We start from the raw sequence: 16,583 nt of genomic DNA, 5'->3' as shown, positions 1-16,583 counted from the left end.
AGGAAACTCCTTCCCTTTGATTTCCCTATACTGAATTAGATTCTTTAGACCTACATACAGGTTAATAAAGGCATAAATGACTAAAATGTTGTAATTTAGATGTCAAATGCCAAAAGAAAATGTGAGAAAATGAAATGTAGAGTGTGTCTGAGTTTAACTTTTAACTTCTCACATCCTTCTGTTATCTGCTGGCTCTAGTAACAGTTATTTTCTGACCTTTTTGATATGGAAGTTCTACTAATTCAGCTTCATTTACCTTCAGAATAGTTGATTAACTTCAGAAGGTGTTTGCTACATAAATGTGGATATGAAGGAGACCAGGACATCTGTTTCTTACGACACACCTGTTCAGGATGTGGTACAGCAGAATAATATAAGCCACTCCAACTTAAATAAATTCCCTTCAGACTCATTTAGATTTATCTGTGAATTTGACCCAGTGATTTTTAAATCATGGAAATGATTCATTAACACTCTTTTTTTTTTTTTTTTTTTTTTGATCCTAGAACAGTAGGTTGCATTTTGCAAAGTCCTAAATTCCATATGGTTATCTATTCATATTTCACAGGACAAGCTGCCAGGCAAGATGAAGATGTCATCCAAATGGCTTTTTTTGCCTTGAGGATATGATATTATTTTGAAATGTGAACGACATCATCTTACACTCTAGGATTTTATTTAATTTCTCTTATTGTATGGTACATAAAGAGTGCTTTCCAGAGTAGAAACACACTCCTCTACTACAGTGTAAAATACTGTGTTTTTAAAAATTGCAACTTAGAGGACCAAGAAAAGAAGAGCAATGTGATGTGCTTTTCTACTACATTAATAGGATATGGTAAGTTACATCTGCTGCTATTACATAGAGACGGCGATGAGTATTTCCTTCTCTTCTAGTATTGTCTATGTAGCTATCCACTGCTTGGTAATTGTGTAAATCCCTGGGCACTGTGAAAATCTGTGGCCTTCTGGGAAGATTCAGATAAGGGACATTTTAGGCCAGAATGTCTTTTCAGTATTTGTTCATCACGTCAATAAACTAATTCCTTCTAATCCCTCAAATTTATAATTTACTGACATTTTTACATTTTCCTTTTGTAATCAGAGTATATTTACTGTAGGTAATAGAAGGAAGGCTAATGAATTTGGGGATGAAGAGGGAAAGCAGTATGTTTAGAGGTACTCCAGAATTGCATTTTATAAGCTCCCTTGTCCATTTTTAAACATACAAGCCCCTATTACTGTATTATTCAGAGTCTCCAAAGTCTAGCAGTAAAGCCAAAGCCAAAGATGATCAATACTGGTCTTATGCTTAAAGAACAGATTTTCCACTAAGCCACGTTCTATATGTTCTCCTCTATATCTAGTAGTCATTTGAAGGACAAAAGGAGTGAGAAAAGTGTGTGTGTGTGTAGAAGCTTATCTGTTGCTAAAGACAAAGAGGCATGTTACCACTCATTTTTGCATATGAGGTTATATTGCAGTAATGACCAAAGCCTAATGACAGTCTTCATGTCCATTTAAGGGATGCATGAATGCAGAATTCAGAATTATTTCTGCTTTTAAAGAAAATACTTCGGCTGAAACAATGAGCGCTTTTTTAGATAGCAGATTTGGTTTTATTTTGTGCTACACCAAATTTTTGTTTTTTTCCTCTTAATTGTTGTTTTCCACTTAATATTAAGATGGATCGATATCAGAGGCATACTGGCATACTCTCCCCTTAAGTGCACATGAAATTCTTCTAGTATTAGCTGTTTAATTAACTAAATAATGGTAACTTTGTACATGAAATAGGGGAGAATATGTTGTGAAAGCTTATTCAACTTTAGCCAGACGTACGTACAGGAACATTCATTGAACTTTAAAATGGATATCTCATCAGGAAAAAATACCCTATTTTGCAGGACAGATACCGCCTATCAAATTTTAAGAATAGCTAAAATCATGGTTCCTAGATCGCCAATAATATCTATGTGCACAGCAAACATTAATACAGTCAATAAATTTCAATAAATTGTCATTTTGACTGAATTAATTTTAAATTAAATTCTGGGCTTGATTTTTAAAGTTTACTATTTATCTGTCATTGAAATTACAGAATCTGGAGCTTGATCGCGTTTCCTTCAAGACAGCTTACGCCCTTTGGAAGTTGAAAACACCTTGCACCATCTGCAACAAGTTCTGTTCTCTTTGTGGACTGAAGTCTTCTCACAGACTATGTCAGAATAGATCTCTGCAGCTATGAACCAGAAAGCAATAAGCATAATTTCATATAGAAATGGAGTTGGCTACTGAAACAGGCAGTTCATCTTGACTAAGGCATTCCCTATAGTAAGTAACAATCCCTGAAATTAATCATAATGACTAATCACTACTGCTACCTACTCGCTCCCTATTTTTCCGTGTGCTTACCATATGCCCTCTAAAAATTTCCTGTCAAACTTAAATAGCTGTCTTACTGCTGATAAGCCAACTATGGTGAAATGCACACTCTATATTAAAGAGCTTACCAGCTCATCCCTCTCCAGCCAAGCAATGGAACACAGCATTTCAGAAAACTGACTTCAAAGAACCATGCCCCTGAGGGGCTTATGTATGAGAGTATGGCATGGTAACTTGGCTTGCTCAGGAATAGATGCTACACAGTGCTTTTTAAAACCCTGATAATTTTATGGAATTGTACAGAAATGGAGCCAGTCATAGGTGGCTCATAGTAACTTGCAATAACTCACAGTGACTTTAACCTATTTCCTGGTGGCCACTTGCCTTTCATCCAAAAAGTCCATGTCCTGATTCCTCATCATAAACACCAATTTCATGGTTTTAAAAATAATTTTCTAAGTAGGAATTCATTATAAGTCAATTTAGGGATATCTATCTGGCAATTTCTGAGAGGTATGAATTGTCCCATACTTTCCAACAGAACGTTAAAGGCTTTGAGTGTCAGTTTGTCAGCTAACTCAGTGCTAATTACTGTAACAACCATGTCAAGAATGTGTGCTTCTCCCAGCTCGTTGAATATAGAGACAGATACTGAGCAGAGTAGGAAAAGCTTTGGAGTACCTAGTTATGAAGGATTACAAGGCAGCAAAAATGTAGAATTTAACTTTTCTTTGATGATGGCCTCTTTCTCAATCAAATAGACTGGTAGCTGATACCAGTTAACATTATTATGCTTTTTCCAATATTCCAAATGCCTAATCATTCAACCCTCTAAATATATTAGAAATGTGAATGGTAGAATAAAATAGAATGGAATCTAAACATAAATTAACAATAAGGCACAGTATTCTGACTGGGAATGGCAAGTGGCATACCCTGGGTCTCTTATAAATATATAAATATATTTATATTCAAGACGGTGCAAGATTCAACAGAACTTGTCTGTTATCAGACCTAGTTATTTATTAAGATAGACATTTGGCATTTTATTTTGACAACATCTGTTTAGATAATAAATATATGAAAATGAATGAGTCACTGTGTGACATTATATTTATTTGTATATAGCTACCTTCTTGATAGTAGGACAGGTAAAATATGATTAGTTTTGTCTGTATGTGCATGTGTGAAAATAAACTCAATTTATGAAGTTTCAAGGTAATTAAAAATAGCTAATAAAATGGTGTGTGTTTGAAGTCTGGGTAAACTTCACGTGCAAAGAGAGAGCAGAGTCCTATATATTACTGAAGGCAATTTAGAAATAGGAATTTAATTGCTTTTGCATGATTATTATTCTTTGCTAAGTCCTTTAGTTGCTTTCCATGTGTACAAGACAACTGGAGCTTACCAGAAAGACTTGCAAACTGTACACCAAAGATGGAACACCAGATTTAGTCTTGTGGGCTATGAATGAGCATTTTCAACAAAGACATTTGGAGGAATATAAAGGACGAGCTGCAATCAGTGGCATTGCTGAAGGAATGACTGTAAAAGATATGGCAAGTAAAAAGATGATCTTAAAAACTCTTTGTTAAATCCTTTTTTTGTGAAATTGTATATAGATTCTTTTTCATACAGTTATCCTGTTTTGTTATGAAGTTAAAAGGAGCCTCTTTGCTAACTGTCTCATTTGCTACAATTGTGGTTATAGATTCTTTTCCTTGATTTTCATTTTCTTACAGAAAAATGAGCAGCATTCGGAAATAAATTAACATTGGGAAAAAAAACTCTCTATTTTGTATTTTAGTAGGATCTTTTTAGCTTAATCTTGCCTAGACAGATAGCTCTTTTAAACTAAGAATGAATTGCGCTATTTGTAGATACTATCTTGAAATGTTTATGAAAAGTTAAAGGGAATACACCTAGAAGGCCAGAATTCTACACAGTCTAAAGCAGTAATGTGCCTAATGTGAAAGCATAATTAATGTCACTGTATGTACAAAGTATATGAGTTGCTGCCTAACTGACCATTACTTTTACAAATTTTTTATCTATGTACAGAATTGCAGTCAGTGCACAGGTTAATTAAATGCTATTGAAAATCTGATGTGGTGTAAAGGTTATATTAAATAAATATCAGAATACTGAAAAAATACTAATTGGTCAGTGTTATATGCACGATGATACACATTTTATAGTGGGCCTTTGAAGTGTTTTATATGGTATTACTGTTAATCATTTTTATTTTGCTTGCTTCATACGTCTGTTAGTGTGTAAAGATTGATTCTTCTTAAACATGTAAAATAATTATAAGGAAAGGGTATTGGGATTGTGAATGCATTTTATATACTAGTCTATCAAAAACGTAAGAAAAAATATTTGAGGGGCATTAATTTAAAGATTCAACAAAAATTTAAAAAATATAGAGGGATTTGATTTCCTTTTCAATTCACAATTATGTTTTTGAATATCATTACTTATAAAATGCATGTCAGCCATGTAAATTCAGATTAATTCAGAATTATGACCATCCCAAATTATCATTGAATTTAGTTCCTGCCTTATATTTGGATTTGTCTCTAACAATTAAAATATATTTTTATTTAAACCGGTAAAATTTGTAGGCTTGTATTTACATCCGAGTTATTTCTCTGAGAATTACAAAGGCATAGATAGGAATTCAGCTTCCAACACAAGATGCAGAATGGGTAATGTCATACATAAAAATTGCATGTTGAACACAGCAAGCTGATTGAAAGTTTTAAATTTGAAGTCATGCAATCAGTGCACATACTGCAAACAGATGGCTCCAAAGTCAACAATTAGCACCCTGCTTCATTCATTAAGCCAATTAATTAATGAATTAAGCTTAATGCAAAATGGATAGACAGTCTAGGGGAGGAAGACACCATAAACAACGTTTTTCCATCTTTGCTAACTACGTAATTACTAGGTGGCAGAAGAATAATTTTTTGTTGTCTCTTTGTCCTTATAAGTTGTACATTTTTAACTGTATAATGACCTGTTCTCACAGGGAAACTGATGGGATTTCTGACCTAGACTGTGCTGTAGTTTGTATTTTAAGAGTCTTCTGAAAGTGGGATGAACTAGAACTTCTCCACAACTTCTTTAACAAGTTTTTTAACAAGTAAGCTGCAATGTTAAAACAGAGCATGTATGCTGCTTACCATGTTTTTGAATTAAAAGTAGTGTGGCTGTCTTGCCACTGCTGTTTATGCTCCACTCTCAGCTGTGCATTTGTACAAAGCACACTGAGATGTACTAGGACCCTCTAAGCACAAGGTGGAGATTAGACATTATCTCAGGACTACAATAAAGCTGCGGTGGAAGTTACTTCAATACACATATTGGAGCCAAAATGTAGTTACTTAGGAAAAATTTTTCTCTAAAAGATTTATGCCGAATTAAATCAAGTACCTACCAAGTTAAGTACCAGTGAAAAATAGGCCACTTTCTTGGTTTATAGGTTACTTCCTTGGTTTTAAATGCCTTCTATCCTTAGTCCATTTTTATGCACCAAAACAAATGATTTTGTCCACAATTTCTGTTGAAGCTCCGTGGGGCTGAGTACCTGTATTCTTGCTGTAGCTCAGAAAATGTTCACCAGAAATGATCTTTTAGTCCACCAAGCAATTTGTGCTTTATATTTGGTTATTTCCATGCCAACCTCATTGATTGTTCCTTTTCCTTATCCCAGTTCTTAACTAATATTCTTTCTTCCTTTCTTTGTCCATCTTTATGCAACCTTTTCCTTGTTGCACCTATATTCTCTCCCTCATACAGTTAACACCATGTACCTCTCTTAAAAACAATTAAGTTCAAAGAAAGATGATAAGAGTTGGTCGCATGGTAGTTACAACTTTGTAGAAACCACCAGTAATAGAAGGGATTCATGACATACCATCCCTTCATCAAAAACTGCCAATGTCATTTCTTAATGACACCATCTACCACTTTTACACTTTTGTTAGCAAAACTGAATTGATGGGTGAAGAGTGTATACACTTCAGCTAGCTTTAATGAGAAATGTACTTAGAATGTTTTAAGTGTTATTCTGCGTATTAATAGGAGACAAATCCTACAGACAATAAGGACACATGCAGTATATTACTGCACCCTTTTGGTAGCAATAAAAACCTTTTGACTTGTATTCCAAATGCAAACCTTTTCACAACCTAAAAGAACTTTTGAGACTCTTTAATACTGCATATTAATAAAATTTTGAATTCAACATAATTTTAAAAATTAATTATTTGATAGGATGCATTCTTGTACTGGTGATCCTTAAGCCTTCAGATGAAATTCATTGTATTAGCCTTCATGATGTGGGACTTCATTACTTGAAAGACTCTCTGTTGCTTGTGTACCTTGTTATAACACAAAAAGTACAAATTTAAGATAAGATCATGCTGGCTTCTCTAGGATTTTTTCTTAACTAATTCTACCAGAGCTACATCAGCTATGGTTTAAGAATACAAGTTGCAGAATTAACCAAATCTTGGAATTTGCGTGCTGAAGACAAGATCCACGGTTTACTGTTGACAGTGTGTGTTGTGAATTTGGACGATTGTAGTTGGTTGTAATTTGTTTGACCTACTAATTTGTGCAGTTAAATATTTTTTACATTTCTCTGTGCTAAACATAATCAGAGAAAAAGGAGGCTTAGAAAATTAATTCCTGATATCTCCAATTTTGTTTTATATCTTTTATTTCGGTGTTAGTGTAGCAGTATCATCCTATAAATTGTTAAAGTAAAAACACTCATATTTTGAATGATTCAGAACCAAGAATCAAAAAGTTAGCTCTAGTTAAATTAGGGAGAAGTTCAATTTTAATCTGCTTTGGTGATGTTAAAGTTAAATTCTTAGTTTCATTAACATAGGGAAATACGAAATATTGTGACATTTGATGCTTTTACATTTTGATGTGCCATTCTGTAAGTCATACAATTTTAGCCATACCATAACCTGAGTTATAATGCTGAAAAGCCATTTATAGACTTAAAAGCTGCCGTTTTCCTACTATAAATAACTACTGCTGTCACTGAAAAGTAGTAGGTGAATAAATCTGAGTCTTTTAACCTCCCTATTGTTAAAGCCAAGGTTTTAAAACAATGTTTACATGGCATTATCATATCAAATGTTCTGCAAAAAAAATCAATTAGAGATTACTGAACAATTATGCTTCCATGTACTTTTATGTACTTAAGACAATGGCAAGATATTAGTCTTTGTAGTTTGTTAATACACAAAATCCCTGTACTGTGTTTTAATTAAGGTTGCTAGGTATATCAGAAGCAAAGTTGTGATCTTGTTGAGATCCATGAGATCTTCAAAACCTAAACAGCAAAGAAATGAAAAGATTTGGCTACCAATAATACCTTTCCAACACTGTATAACAGAGCCACAAATACCCCATGTGGAACACAAGTATATTGCAGAGAATACACTACAGAAATCATAGGCATGTTATTATTTCACGTCATCATCCCCTAATGAAATCCATGATTTACTACCAGAATAGATGTGTTCCCGAATTATATAATCACTCCCTTATTGGGAGTGTACACAGTGGAGTTCGGAAAGGCAGTGCTGAAAAATTGTCCTTTGCATGAGGTTAAGAAAGAAGCATGATCCATTCCTGATTTTAGAGATGGGGTCGTTAGCGAGATGCGAATATGTAATGCCAATGTTCTTCAGTTTTCGATTTCTTACTCTTCTTGCCTTTGCACTAAGCGTAGTATAACCAGAATAACCACAATGAATGCCCAATTGAGTGATTTTGGATGGTAAATACATATGTTCTTTTTATAAGATACTTAACGGTGATTCAGGTTTGTGTATATCAAAGAAACCCATCATCTTTAAGCCCTCAGGACAGATGAAGAACAAAGTGGCTGAATAGTTTTATGGAGCGTATGAATGAAAAGGTAACTTTTTTCCTTTGTTAAAGATCCTCACTGTTGCCAATTCTTCAGCTTTTTCCCAGACAGGTTTAATAATTCCCAGAATTTCTTAGTCTTTCCTGAGGTAATTTCTGATTCATCAGAGACCATCTAAAAACTAAGATTCATGACCTTAACAAATCCATTCTCAAGGTCCTTCTGTAGTTTCAGACCACATTACTGAAGGCATATATCAAAACAGAATTCTATTTCAAAAGATCTTAGAAGTTTTTTGCAAAGAATTATAGTAATTTTCCTTCCTGTAACTGACCAAATAATTATAAAATGCTGCAGAGAAAATAAGACTTTCACTATACTGTATGTGAAATTTTGCTTTTCTCTAATTTTAGTTTAGTTTAATTGGGTTTCAGTCAAAATTCAAAAAGGTTGTTTACCCAAATTTTAATCTCTAATCCTTTAAGACTTGAACAGTCTCCTTTTTCCTTCAGTAATAATGGCCTGGAGTTGATGATATTTGCATTCCCCTACACAGCTCCCTTTTAATATAAAGACTGTCTTTAGACATCTATACGGAGAGAGGTATTTTCCCAATCTTCTTGTTCTTTCAGCATGGATCATTCTGTAATGCAACACCTACCTCTGGGTACTGTTATTTATGATTATTATTATCACTATTAGCTTCTTTTTGTTGGAACTGTTATAACTTTTTATTTAAATTGTTATTTCTTAATATTGAATTTAATAAAAGCGTATGTGGTTTTAAGTAAACCAGTAAGATCAGAATAAAATCTTTATTCTAGTATGATAGGAACTTTGTTATTGCTTCTCTCAAAGTATAAGCAGATAAAAGGAGTGAAAATAAAATCACCATTATCCTTGATGACTCTGTGCACTTTGAACACAATAGACAATTCTTCACTTGTGTACATCCTCAGAAAGCCAACAGAAGTCTGGGTTTCCTATGGAGAAGGGTTATTTTGGGTGACTGGCATGTGTGTGTTGTACATCCTTCCCTCTCTGTACAATACAGAAAGAAAAGATGGGGCTGGAACTACCCTTCTGTTAGCTGGCTGGCCAGCGATAGGCCACCTGACAGCTGCCCCTGGGAAAGGGTCAAGCATTGAATAATGATTGCCTTTCCTCAAGGGAAAATTTGGCTCTGTCTCATCTACCCTATGCTCATTTTTATGTAATTTTAGGAAGGTAATATACCTAAATCCTTTCAGATTGGATTGAAGTTAGCCAGCAGATTTGAAAGATATTATGGGAAGGATCAACAGATGGACAAACAGACTTATTACACTTGCTTATGCCTTATTTCCATAGGTAATGAAGCTATAATTTTCTGAGAATTTTTATTTGTACGATTTTTACCTTTAAACAGGTGGTATATGTTAATAAGATGGCATAATGCCATCTTCACTGCCTTAAAAAAAGTATATAATAATAGAAAAGTAAATGTAATAAAAACTTGTTAAATCAATGAAGGTTTTTTTGTCTTCACTTTCAAAGACTTTTGTAAAGCTCTGCATTCTTTTGTAGAACCTCTTTAGGACAGCTACCTTTTAATTCTTTGTCTATAACTGAATCTGCCTAATTCATCATTCTTCATCTTTTTAAAGGGTATTTCCCATAATAGCTCTGATTATACTAACTAGTTAGTATAAATCCATATTAAGTCTATTACTGCTATCATTATAAAGAATATGAACAGTAGAAATATTTATTTTATTACAACTTTGGAAAAAAGGCAAAGGAGACATCTATCTAGAAGACAACAGATTTTTGACTGATTTAGATGCCATGAAACACAAAAGGTAACAGTTACAAGGTTGATATTACTAAAAATTAGGCAACATGCTGTTATCTGAGATCCTTATGTTACAAGGTATTATATGGTCTAAGTATTTTTGCACTTCCAAATTTGTTCACACAGTCCAGCATTTGAGCGTGTTCTTTTTTTCGACCTAGAAAAACTTGTGTTTTGTATGAAGCTCTGCCCTTATAGATACCTGGCAAAAGGGATGCCTGAACAGGCATTTGAAGAATAGCATTGTTTTTTTTGAGGAAATGTGTTATTAGAAAGCAAATTAAATTACATGTTTTAACAAATAAGGTATAATGCCTAGGGTTGGAAAAAAATGGCAAGCAGTTAATATTAAACTGTAGTAGATACACCTCCGTGTGAGAAAAGAACAGCAGTTTAAAAAGTACTGTTAAATATAACTGTATTTAATACTACATGTACCAGCATGGTTGTCCTATAATAGCTACTCTCCAGAGATAATACTAGAAAAAAAGCATGGGCAATATAAAGAAAGTCATTTGGCGTTATTTTCAAGACACCTAATCCACTTATCCAAAAATGTTTCTGTGAGTAGTGGGAAAAGGCCTCTGTTGTTGGAGAACAAAACAGAAGTTAAACACAACATGAAAATGACATTGACACTGTAGGTTAGATTTTTTTCTAACCTCTAAACAGAATTTTTTTGCATATTAGCCCTTGGACTAATTCTAATAGAAATCTGATGAATAGATGGTTTGTTCCTTTTCCTTAGTCTGAACAGAATGATAAGTCTGGATTTGTTAGAGATTTATCTTCCTCAATACTTTTAGTCTTTGCCCTACAAATCATTTTTTACTATTTCAGGTTTAATAGCCTGAAAGGTGTATTTTTGTCTTGGAGAGGTTAATAATAGCCTTTAAACCAGATACACTGATTTCCATAAGAAGCCTTAACCAGCCTGTAGTAGCGAAAGGAGAATGGACTAAAAGAACTCATGAAGAGATGAAACTCGTTGATATTATACAGCATACACAGGTATTTCAATACACTTTGTGTGAATATTCCACCATTCTAAATATTACTCATGTTGTTCAATAACTTTATCAAAGACTTTGATTTTAAATACACCAGTGAAATATTGATCAGATGAACTAAATAAATGCTATATTACTTTCTTTGTTGTTAAGGCCTTAACAAGATACTCTAAGGTACATGCAATTTAGGCATAAATATATTTTGACTGAGAGGAACCCAAGAATTATGACCTTTACAAAGAAGATTAAAAAATAGCCCTGTGGACATGTGCATGAATAATTACATATAGGATAGTAAAACAGGCTTGATAGTTTCAGTGCTAGTAACTCCTAAGGGTAACTGTCAACACATGAAAAGAGCAAGCATGGAGTGCTATTCGAGTTAGAGGCATTCAGAATTTAAAAAGTAATTTTCATCTGTATGGATAAGCGGTCAATATTTTAGTACATACTCATGCAGAAGATCAGAGCTGAAGTTTTAATATGTGTTGCATAACTGGAGAGGATCATTTTTTGCCTTTGGAAACATTTTCATCAAAACTGCATTGAAATGACATGTTTGAAAAAAAATGGTGCTAATAACGTTAATACTGTGTAGCCTGTTGATGTGTTATGTAGCTTGCTGATGGTGTCAACATTATGAAATAAGGCCCAACTGAAGATAACGACTAGTATTTCAAGATCAGATTGGAGAGATTATCTAAACATATGTTCTACACCATAAACCGTGCAAAATACGTGTTTCTATCCTGAATATGGAAAACAGAAGAAAAAGCTGCAATTTCGTAACTGAGCATTGTATCAGGAGTAGCTGTTTGCTCCAATATGTGTAAGGAACTAGCCACAAAATATAAATGAAAAATAAAATATCCTAACTATAGGTAAGCAATATTTGGACCATGTGTTAGTCATAATCAACTCTTGTCTCCACTGAATTAAAAATCAGTCAATAAGATGCATTCAGCAGTGCATATGAAGTTTTTTTTTCAAAGATACTGTGGAAATACTTAACATGGATTGTTTTATTTATTTACCAAGCCTAAAATCCTGCAAGAAATCTGTGATAACTTTTTTCCCTGAATATTTTTCATTACAGGTATATTACTCAGAGTGGCAATTCAAAAGAAATTCTTCATTACCGCTTCAACTGCCATCACCCAGGGATGTCCTTATGACCAAGCAACTGCAAAAAGAATTGGGCTTATCTGAATGATTATAAACCTGACCAACAAGTTTATGCCTCAGGGAAAACAATTGCAAAGGTAAAGATACTAGAAAAGAGATCTGACTGTCAAAAGATGTGCCTTGTGTGACAGAACAGCTTACAAGACTCAAAACCCATTGGAAAAACATGGAGTTTCCAGGATCAATTTCTCTGCTAGATTACACAGATTCCCATCATGCTGTTAGATTTATGTGAATTTGACTAGAGAATCAGTGTTTCTAGCTTTGTTTGCTCTTTATAAACAGTAACAGGCATAACAACTTTTTGTTGTTATTTTTGGTCAATTTTTATGTATGTGTCAGAATGAAATATTATCTCCAATATTTGCTGAGTTATTACTGTATTTAATTACTTTATATAATACACAGATCTGAGGCCTAGGTCATGAGGATCACCTAGATTGTCAGAGTCACATATACCTCACCCTTGAAATCACTGCTCTTTCCTCCCATATAACTTACAGTCTCGCCCTGATCTCCAGCTGCCTCCATCTCCTTTCCTGAATTACTATATGCATTGTCTGCCAACCAGCTTCCATTCTTTGTCTTCTGATACATAAAAAGTAACTCCAAACTTGGTAATAAAGTTTTTCCCTTCTGTTCTGAGATCAAAGAGATTCATGAGAATAGTCTCCTGTTATGCCAGAGTTTCTCTCTTGGCTCCCTCTGTACTGCCTGCCTGCCCCAATGAGCAGCCTTTTGGAGTTAGATTAACTGTAACAGAGGACTTGCAGTCAACTCTAGCAGATAACTGGATTCTTTTCAGGTCCAAAATAATACTTCTGCATATTTGCCAGAATCTATTAATAGTTTGACTTTATTTAATAGTTCATATCTAATGCCTATTAGGAATTATTGAAAACAACATTATAAAGCAATTTTATGTAATTATATATGTGCATGGGCACTCACACACATTCACAGTTTAAGGGTTCTCTGCTTGCCTCTCTCCTGAATGTAAATTTCATTAATTTTGGGGGTAATGTGTGATGTTTCAAAACTATAATGATCCCTTCCTGAAATTTGTCAAGTAATGAGCTAGATCACTTTTAATCCAGAATGAACTAGGCCAAAAATTCCATATGACTATAGAAACATTCGTATTAATGTATGTTATTTGAAAAATATTTACTCTTTAAAAATATTTTAGATGACTCTTTCTACAGTGGTGATTGTAATAGAATTTCCTCAATGATTTCTGCTGATCCTACTTCGCATGGATCAAATCCAAACCATTTTTTTTTACCCAAGCTCATGTTAACAACTGTAGAAGGTTCATGTAAGACATTAAGTGTGGGCCTCAACTGAAAGTCTGTGACAAGAGGTACTGTAGCACTTCTTTTACTGGAGTGTATTTTGGGGTTTTTTTATATATATATATGTATGCCAGTGGTTGGTTTTTTTTAGTTTATGGTATGTAGAGACTTAGTTTTAAGTAAAGACTTTATTTTAAGTCTGCACATAATGATTATCCTCGTATTTTCTTAATTTCATTTGTTCGATAGCTGCATCTTCCAGCTAAATGTGCAACAGCCTGCTAAACCTCTGTGTACACCAGACGGTGGACTGCTCAAGTCACATACAGAGAGACATGGTTCTGTTTGTTTCTTCAGGAAAACCTCTTATGAGCAGAGAAGGTAATTAATAAGATGTATCCTCTACAAAAATTGAACAAGGTGCCAAGTCTTGCCAGATGGCCAATGGATGTTATTGATAAAGAATGCAGTACGACTTAACTGTACACAGTGGGTAAAATCCACATCCTTTTGAAGCTCAGACTTCATCTACATTTAAAATATCAGTAAAACCAATCCACTTTTGTATAAAACTCTCTTTTTAATAAAACCTTTTTAAAAATTATAATTTGGTTTAAGCCATTGAATTTTTCCTCAATTTTTATTTGACCTTTCTGTTTTCCTTTAATGCTTATTTCTGAGATTATTGACATTTGCATGATAAAATATCCTTATTGCAAGCTATTTATCAATTTGGCTGCTGGTCTCTCAACGCCTGAGTTTCTATTGCCTTCAACTGGATTGAACATCTGATAAGACAAACATTATAGATGAAGGAAGCTGTTTACTGTATGATTCTTTAGCTTTTGAAAGGCAATACCATCATTCATCAATTTGGATATCCTTGAATTATATTGTAATTTGACTTAGTGGAGAAGTAATGAGAAACTGAGTGTGAGTAAAGGATGCATGTTAACCCTGTTAAATAAATATATATATATATATAGGAATTAAATAGGAAGGGTGATAGAGATTATAACAGGTTTCACTGATGACTTCTCTAGTAAAATGAAATATATAATATATTTCTTGTAACTGAAATGCGGGTGATAATCCTTGTTTACCTTCTGCATCACCAATCCTATTTCAGAGGACTACTGTATGAGATTTACCGAAAAAAATAGTGAATCAAATGGCTGGCTGTGAGGAGCACAAACAGATTTTCCCTCCGCATTTATTCAAGACCGAACATGATAACCAAGGTAAACTGGTTCTTCTGACTTGTGTAAATTGATACGGGATGGAGCTGTCATCTGCTAATCAGATTAAGTTGTTTCTTTAGGCCATTTTTATTTCAAGTTCTACCATACGGTTTTACTTTAGGGGAAAATCAACTGCTTGGTGTTTAATAAAATGACAAAAAGATAATCATCAACTGCTAACCAAACATTTTATTCGTAGCATGTGTTTTTGTGAATGCTTTTTCACTTGTCCTTTACAATATTTTGGATAGTATAAGTAAAAAGGGAACCAATCAACTAGATTGCTGTAAACCTGAATTTAAAATAATAGTGTGTTTGTTCTTTTAAATTGCTGTGGTACAGTAAGACTTGCAACATGCTTATTAATAATGCAGAGATGCACATAGATTGAAAGCTAATTCTTATTAAGTGCCTTACAAGGTAGCCTCTGATTTAAGAGTAAGGAAAGATTACTGTCCTATTTTGCAAATGAAATTGAAGGAATCCATACTAGAAAATGTAGGAAATGCAGTGGCAATAGCTACAAACATCTAAGAAAATGGACTGATGTTTACCATGGTCAGTAACTTCACTGACCTCTACGTTGTACTCAGACCCAATTTTTAAATTTTCACTCATCCAAAATAATCAGCAGTAGTCCTCAATTATCATTTCGCTGCTACGTTACCCTGAATTCATTTACATTCTTGATGCATTATGGTTGTCAACATTTTTGAGCTCACTACTTCATACCTCAATTGGTGGCTTACAGTTTTATATCTCCCTGTTTTGTCAACCTCTACAGCTTATAATATTACAATCCCCCTTATGCTAACTTAAATCTACCTAATATCCCAATAGAGCTGGAAACCTAAAACCTGATTATCCTTCCACTTCTGCAAGGGATGAAATGATGATCCTCTTTTCAGAGGTGATGAAGGAGCAATAGCAATAATCCTAGCTTCTTTAGGACTCCAGCAGAGCTCTGTGCAGTCAGAGGTCCCAACATTTTGGAAAAAAGGGCAAAATCAGAACGAATCATGTGACAAGCTGTTTATTTCTGCAAGTGATTTTGTGTAGTCTAGAAGATGTTCAGGCAGCCCGCCATGTTATCTGTGACATGGATATCTTATGGTCCCTCTGTTGTAGCTGTTTCGCAGAGATGATTAGTCTTTGGGAACAGCGTGAGTGACCTTGTAGGAAAGAGATGCCACAGAATTGTAGGGTAGGGCCAAAGAACAGTGAATGCCTTCACTCCTAAATTTGGACTACTTTGCCATCATATATGGGATGAAGAGCTTTATCTCCTTTCCTTTTCAAACACCTCATATGAATACAACAATCTACAAACTTCAAAAGCCAACTTGATCTATTTTTGTAATCTTTTTTTTTTGTAATTCTTTTCTACCATGAATTATTTGTCTTTATGCATGCAGATTTCAAAAAATACAAAATTGGCTAATATTAAAATGATCAATATGAGTCACACTACCAGTCTGAAATCCTAATTGATTTCCTTTAAATTCTATAGCTGATTTTAGTCTGTATTCTGCAGGCTGAATCTAGATAGTTTATGTTAAAATGTATTGTTGATGCTTTATCCTTTCCTCTTCCTGTATTTTCCTCCATGTAATGGTATATGTTATTGGACAGAATACAAATTCATTGCATATAATAAATGCAGCTCTTTTATATGTCTTGATTTTAAAATGTACATATTTTAATTGTGGGTTTTTTTTAACATTTCTCACA

General features: G+C 33.9%; 1 long non-coding RNA gene across 1 annotated transcript; it reads left to right on the top strand.

The window, feature by feature from the left end:
* The first annotated feature begins 574 nt into the window (after nt 1-574).
* Nucleotides 575-4,070, top strand: LOC112996517 (uncharacterized). Its single transcript, XR_003262468.2, has 3 exons — nt 575-838; nt 2,102-2,334; nt 3,751-4,070. It is a non-coding gene; the product is annotated as an uncharacterized LOC112996517 (long non-coding RNA).
* Nucleotides 4,071-16,583: the final 12,513 nt, after the last annotated feature.

Source organism: Dromaius novaehollandiae, chromosome 5, assembly GCF_036370855.1.
Source record: "Dromaius novaehollandiae isolate bDroNov1 chromosome 5, bDroNov1.hap1, whole genome shotgun sequence".
Taxonomy (NCBI): Eukaryota; Metazoa; Chordata; class Aves; order Casuariiformes; family Dromaiidae; genus Dromaius; species Dromaius novaehollandiae.
Note: the sequence above shows the minus strand (reverse complement) of the source record. Positions and strands in the feature narration are given on the sequence as shown.